A 7,188-nucleotide genomic window follows, 5' to 3' on the forward strand; every position below is an offset into this window, starting at 1 on the left:
ACGTGGATAATAAGGAGAAATGAGTTTGAGGAAAAAACAGGAAGTTCACATTTGACCTAAAATGTGCAGATTGACACCCATCTCTTTTTAAAAAGAGGCAAAAATATAGATTCTGGTATTATCAGAATATAGTGGATAGGTGAGCAGGTAGGAATACCTGTGCTGAGAGAAGGGAATCTGGCTGAAAGAAGATCCTGGTTTTATATGAACCTCAAAGCAACAAGCAGGGGAACTAGCAGACAGAGAAAATAAGGACCAGAAAGTCAGCAGGATCTGTGTCACAAAATAATGGGTTTTAGTGAGAGGTCAGAAAGGAGTTTGGAGGTGAGGCTTGCCCATCTTCACAGCATCTTCTCAGTACTGTGCCATCCACTGGCTTCGCCTTCCCCTCTCACCGCTGATGAAATGCCTCCTGCCTAGTGTAAGCCTCTCTTCTCCCAAGCTCAGAGTAATCTCACCCAGTAGCTTTTAGACACCTAAAAGCACTTTATCCAAGAGTTTTTCTTTTGGCAGCTTAATGTTCTTAATTATTGCTTACAATTTCAGTCTTAAAAAAACAATTACAACCTTAACCTCTCCTCGCTCCTGCCTCTCTTTATCTTGTGCTACTCTTTCCAAGAGTAGTGGTTGCATCACCACTGCTAATAACTGATCACCAACAATCTCACCCTCAAGCTATATTAGTGTGCTAGGGCTACTGTACCAAAGTGCCACAGATCAAGTGGCTGAAACAGCAGAACTTCATTTTCTCACAGTTCTGAAAGCTGGAAGTCTGAGGTGAACAGGTCAGCAGAGTTGGCTCTGTCTGAAGGCCACGGGGAAAGATCGGCTCCAGGCCTCTCTCCTTGGCCTGTAGCTGGCATCTTCATTCTGTGTCTTCACGTCATCTTCCCTATCCTCATGCCTGTGTGCAAACCTCCTCTTCTTATGAGGACACCAGTCATATTGTATTAGGACCAGCCCAATGACATCATTGCATTGTATTTACCCTTGTAAAGACCCTGTCAAAAATATGGTCACATTCTGAGATATTTGGGGTTAGGACTTCAACATCGGAATGCTGAGGAAGACAGAATTCAGCCCATAAGAAAAACTATTCTGACTCTATCACCCCTGCACCAGGGAACATCTGCCTCACCTTAACCCTATTCTCCCCACCGCCTGGCCCCAGTTTTACTCCCCACTCCTGCTCTATGTCTTATATAGAGTATATAAAAAAACTCTCTTGCCTTCTGATTCCATGATGGATTAGGCTAATGGGAATCATTTTAGAAAAATGGAGGACAGGAGGAGAGTGAAATCAGTTTTGTATTCCCAGAAGCCTTCCTGCCCAATAACATCAGCCATCTTGGAATCCCAGCAGAAGACCTGCTCCTTACAGCTCCGTTCTTCAGATTGCACCCTTCTCTTCACGCCCGTTCAAGCTTAGGGGCGGTAACCCATTGAGATTCTCAGGGTACTGCTCTACTGTGGCATGTGAGATGACTAAACTCTGACCTATATTTGTAAATAGTCCTTTTGCCAAACTTCCTCAGTTGCCCAGTTTGAACACTTCAGCTGTTTTCTGTGAGGGCCCTGACTAATATAACCTCCTATTTTTCATCTTATTTTCTAGCATTCACCTTCAAAAAATTTCTATCTGATTAAAACTTTTGGTCTGTTGATTCTACCACCTTTCACTCTCCCTCGTTCCTTTTATGTCCTCATTTTCTTCCTTATTTTGTTTATATTTCATCATTCATCTTTATAATCATTCATTTGCTATCATCTTCAACTCTGTCCCACTGTGGCTGAGTTGCACTGCCTTGGCAAAAACTTAACCCAGTTTACATCAGTTTTCTCCCTATTCTGTGCCTGCACCATGCAGGTGAATATAGCAGAAGGAAAGTATGCAGTTATGCTGAACTCATGAACCCCAACCAAAACCAAACCATGCCTTAATTCAGCCAGGTGGTCATACGATATGTTGCCAGTTCATTCGCTGCCCTGTTCTTCTAGATGTAGCACGCTCCTCTCTTCTCAAGCAGCCACAATCTTTCCTCCCATGCTCATTCTCAGCTCATGACTTTCCTCCTTTTTTCACCAAGAAACTTGTAGCAATCAGAAGAGCTCTTATTTCTATGCATTTCCTTCTACTTCTCTTTGTGCCTATAATTTTCTAACGTATCTCCTGCCTCTGTGGAGGAATTACTTACCAAACCCAACCCTTTCATTTGCCCATGAGATCTGTTTCCCTCTTTCTTATTTTTGTTTTCTGTTGACATGATTTGGATCTGTGTCCCCACTAATTCTCATGTTGAAATGTAATCCCCAGTGTTGGAGGAGGGGCCTGGTGAGAGGTGATTGGATCATGGGGGCAGATTTCTCCCTTGGTATTGTTACCACACTACTCAGTGAGTTCTTGTGAAATCAGGTTGCTTAGAAGCGTGTAGCACCTCTCCCCAAATGCTCTTCCTTCTGCTCTGGGCATGTGAAACATCTTTCCCCCTAGCCTCCTGCCACGACTGGGAGTTCCCTGAGGCCTCCCCAGAAGCAGAAGCTGCCATACTTCCTGTACAGCCTACGGAACTGTGAGCCAATGAAACCTCTTGTCTTTATAAATTACCCAGTCTCAGCATTTCTTTACAGCAGTGTGAGAATGAACTGATACATCTATCTTTGATGGCATGACTGTTTCCTACTCTGCTGAATAATTCCATGAATATGCAAAAATGCAATTAGCGCTCCCATCTTAAAACAAACAAGAATCTTGTTCTGAATTTCTTTCCCCATCCTGCTACCTCCCCATTTCTCACTTTTTTTTTTTTTTTTTTTTTTTTTGAGACAGTCTCGCTCTGTCTCCCAGGCTGGAGTGCAATGGTGTGATCTCAGCTCACCGAAGCCTCTGCCTCCTGGATTCAAGCAATTCTCCTAGCCTCCCATATGCCTGGAACTATAGGTGAGCACCCTCACGTCTGGCTAATTTTTTGTATTTTTAGTAGAGATGGGTTTTCACCATGTTGGCTAGGCTAGTCTTGATCTCTTGACCTCATGATCTGCCTGCCTTGGTCTTCCAAAATGCTGGGATTACTGGTGTGAGTCACTGCACTTGACCTCACACTTTCTTTATAGCAAAAATCCTGGATAGTTTCTTATAGTTGCTATCCCCATTTCCTCCCCTTCCATTGCCTCCTGAACCCATGCCAATTAGGTTTTGACCTTTTACCAATCCACAGAAAGTACTGTTATCAAGCACAGATAATCTCCATGTTCCTAAGTTCAGCTCTCAGCCATCATTATCCTTGACCCATCTCAGCATGTGGCACAGTGAGTATTTCTCCACCTGGAAATGCTTTCTTCCCTTGGCTTCCAGGACATCATACTCTCTCAGTTTTCTACCTACCCCTCTGGCTGTTCCTTCTCCTAGTCCTTTGCTAACTCCTCTTCATTCCTCCAACCTTAGAATTTGGGAGTTCTCCTAAGCTCAGTCATCAAACCATTTTCACTTCCATATATTCATCCCCCATACTCACCTAGTCACACAGCTTTGAATATCTCCTTTCTGGTGATTACTGTCAAATGTATATCTCCAACCTTAACCTGAAGTCCAGACTCATTTGTCTAACTTTCTCCTCTATCTTTCTACTAAGGTGTTTAAAAAATACCTGAAACTTCACATTTCCACATTTGGGTTCTAATAGTCCCCCACAAACTTCCTTCATCTGCAGTCTTCCTTATTGCAATTAATTACAATGCAGTACTTCCAGCTGCTCAGGTTGGGAACCTTGCAGTCATCGCTAACCCCACTCCCTCCACCCCATATGTAATCAGCAAATCCTGTTGGCTCCACAAGAAAAATAATTCCAGAGTTTACTATTTATAACAACTTCTGCTACTACCCTTGCAGTCCAGTACACATTCCACTTTACCTGGATTATCGCAAAAGCCTCCTAAATCTCTCTCTGCTTCTACATTTGCAGCCCTTTAATCTTTATTCAGCCTATAATTCAGCAGGCAGTTATCCTTCCTATATATAAAACATGCCACTCCTCTGCCCAAAATCCACTAATTTCTTCCCATCTCATTTATATAAAATCCAAAGCCCTTGCTCTGACCTACTTGCCAGCACAAACTCATCCCACTTTCTTCCCTTCCTAGTGCTGTGCCTCCCCCATTCGCCCCTTGAGATATCTGGCCTTCTGGCTTTGCTCAACCATGCCAGTGATGCACCCACTTCAGGGCCTTTGCACCGTTTACCTCTGCTTCTATTCCTCCAGATAGCCAAACAACTCATTCCCTCAGTTCCTTCACCTACGTAGTAAAACATCACTTTTTCAATGAAGAGTTTCATGGACACTTAGCATTTCAGCCCCTTAACATTTATTTTCACTAGTTCTTGCTTTATCTTTTCCTATTGCATTTCCACTATATATCAGTATAAATCTGGGATGATGGAAATAATATGAGAAGAAAAGGGAAATGGGAACAAGGAAGAAGGCAAGGGTCGGGAACAAAGGGATTTGTATGCCTTGTAATATTATCTCGATTATATCCTGAAGCCAAGGAGGAACTGTAAAGGATTTTAATCAAAGAAGTGGCCTCGGCTGGGCACGGTGGCTCATGCTTTTAATCCCAGTGCTCTGGGAGGCAGAGGCGGGCAGATCCTGGCCAAGACAGTGAAACCCTGTCTGAACTGAAAAACAAACAAACAAACAAACAAAAAAAAAATTAGCCGAGTGTGGTGGTGCGTGCCTGTAGCCCCAGCTACTGGGGAGACTGAGTCAAAAGAATAGCTTGAACCCGGGAGGCGGAGGTTGCAGTGAGCTGTGACCGTGACACTGCACTCCAGCCTGGGAGACAGAGTGAGACTCTGTCTCAAAAAAAAAAAAAAAAAAAAAAAATGGCCTAGGTTAAGATTTAGAACAAAATCATGAGCAGCAATGTGGAAGATAGAATAGGAAAGGTGAGGAGCTAGTAGGATGGAGACAAAACTGAGCTTAGGGAGTATATTAGACAGGAAATGAGTGCCTAAGGAGGATGTCAGTGTGAGCCAAAGACAAGAGGCCTAAGATGAGCTATGCTCAGTACGCAGAATTCTATAAACACCCAATAAGATAGAGTGTAGTACAAAAATAAAAAACTAAAATCACTCAGTGTAAGCTGAAAGTGGTGTAATAGTGTTTAAAAGATTAAAAGTATATACAAAGAAAAAAATTCAAGGCCCATATGAAAAATACAAGAAGAGTTCTGCTAAAGCATTACAAATTATAATTACAATGATAAGATATACCAGGAAGTCTGAATTATAATCATTTTTATAATACTAAAATGGGGAGGTAGTAAATCTTACATTTGCTCTGAATCACAGCTATAAATGTACAGAGAAAACTGATTAACTAATCTGGAATCTTCATTGCTCATGCTCAAATGTTGATGTAAATTACTAGATCAGGAACTCCAGGGAACGTGGGAAAAATTTCTCATGGAAAACCAGGGGGTGGTGTGAGATCAGGCACTGCCGAAGGAAAGGAGATATGAGATTGAAACGTGCAGTCGTCGGCAAAGCCTGAGCCCGGTCCTCTCATTCTCCTCCCCGGCAGCATGAGCTTCACTACTGGCTTCCCCTTCTCCCGTAACTACAGGTCCCTGGGCCCCATCCAGGTTCCCAGCTATGGTGGGTCAGCAGCGCGGCCAGCGTCTATGCAGTCGTCAGAGGCTCTAGTTCCCTCATCTCCATGTCCCACTCCACCAGCTTCGGGGCGGCATGGGGTCCTGGGGCCTGGTCGTGGGGATGGCCAGGGGTCTGGCAGGAATGGGAGGCATCCAGAATGAGAAGGACACCATGCAAAGCCTGAACGACTGCCTGGCATCCTACCTGGACAGAGTGAGGAGCCTGGAGACCGAGAACCAGAAGTTGGAGAGCAAAATCCGGGAGCACCTTACTTCAAGACCATCAAGGACCCGAGGTCTCAGATCTTCGCAAATACTGTGGACAATGCCTGCATCGTTCCGCATGTTGACAAAGCAGTGCCCGTCTTGCTGCTGATGGCTTTAGAGTCAAGTATGAGACACAGCTGGCCACGTGCCAGTCTGTGGAGAGCAGCATCCTTGGGCTCTGCAAGGTCACTGATGACACCAATGTCACTCGGCTGCAGCTGGAGACAGAGATCGAGGCTGTCAAGGAGGAGCTGCTCCTTACGAAGAAGAACCATGAAAAGGAAGTAAAAGGTCTACAAGCCCAGATTGCCAGCTCTGGGTTGACCATGGAGGTAGATGCCCCCAAATCTCAAGACCTCACCAAGATCATGGCAGACATCTGGGTCCAATATGACGAGCTGGCTCGGAAGAACCGAGAGGAGCTAGACAAGTACTGTTCTCAGCATATTTAGGAGAGTACCACAGTGGTCACCACGCAGTCTGCCGAGGTTGGAGCTGCTGAGATGACACTCACAGAGCTGAGACATACAGTCCAGTCCTTGGATATCGACATGGACAAATATGAAGGCTAGCTTGGAGCACAGCCTGAGGGAGGTAGAGACCTGCTACGCCCTGCAAATGGAGCAGCTCAACAAGATCCTGCTGCACCTGGAGTCAGAGCCGCCACAGACCCGGGCAGAGGGACAGCGCCAAGCCCAGGACTACCCACATCAAGGTCAAGCTGGAGGCTGAGATCACCACCTACTGCCAACTGCTGGAAGATGGCGAGGACTTCAGTCTTGGTGATGCCCTGGACAGCAGCAACTCCACGCAAACTATCCAAAAGACCTGCCGGATAGTGGATGGCAGAGTGGTGCCTGAGACCAACGACACCAAAGTTCTGAGACGCGAAGCCAGCAGAAGCAGGGAACCCTTTGGGGAGCAGGAGGCCAATAAAAAATTCAGAGGTCAAAAAGAAAAAGAAGATTGAAACATGTAGAGAAAGGAATTCTTGACAGAGAACGCAAGGAGAGAGAGTTAGGAAAGATAAGCCCTGAGCCTTAAAACAAGTTTTCTATCAAGTCATGCCAATAAAAACTATGATATTTTTGACCATGTACTCAGAAACAGATATTTCACATTTAATCCTCAAACAATGTCCTGAATTAAGTTAAACTGATACTGTCTTCTTCATTAGAACCAAAACTTGAGATCAGTGAGCTAATGAGTGGTAGGGCAGGGATTGAACCCCAGTAGTCAGAACTTGCTTTACCAAGCTGTGCCAGTGGGATT

The 7,188-nt window shown here is 44.8% G+C and overlaps 1 pseudogene; it reads left to right on the forward strand.

Moving 5' to 3' along the window:
- Window positions 1-5,743: 5,743 nt before the first annotated feature.
- LOC120367732 (keratin, type I cytoskeletal 18 pseudogene) lies at window positions 5,744-6,886 on the forward strand (annotated as a pseudogene).
- The last annotated feature ends 302 nt before the right edge of the window (window positions 6,887-7,188 follow it).

Source organism: Saimiri boliviensis, chromosome 3 (genome assembly GCF_048565385.1).
Source record: "Saimiri boliviensis isolate mSaiBol1 chromosome 3, mSaiBol1.pri, whole genome shotgun sequence".
In the NCBI taxonomy this organism is placed as follows: domain Eukaryota; kingdom Metazoa; phylum Chordata; class Mammalia; order Primates; family Cebidae; genus Saimiri; species Saimiri boliviensis.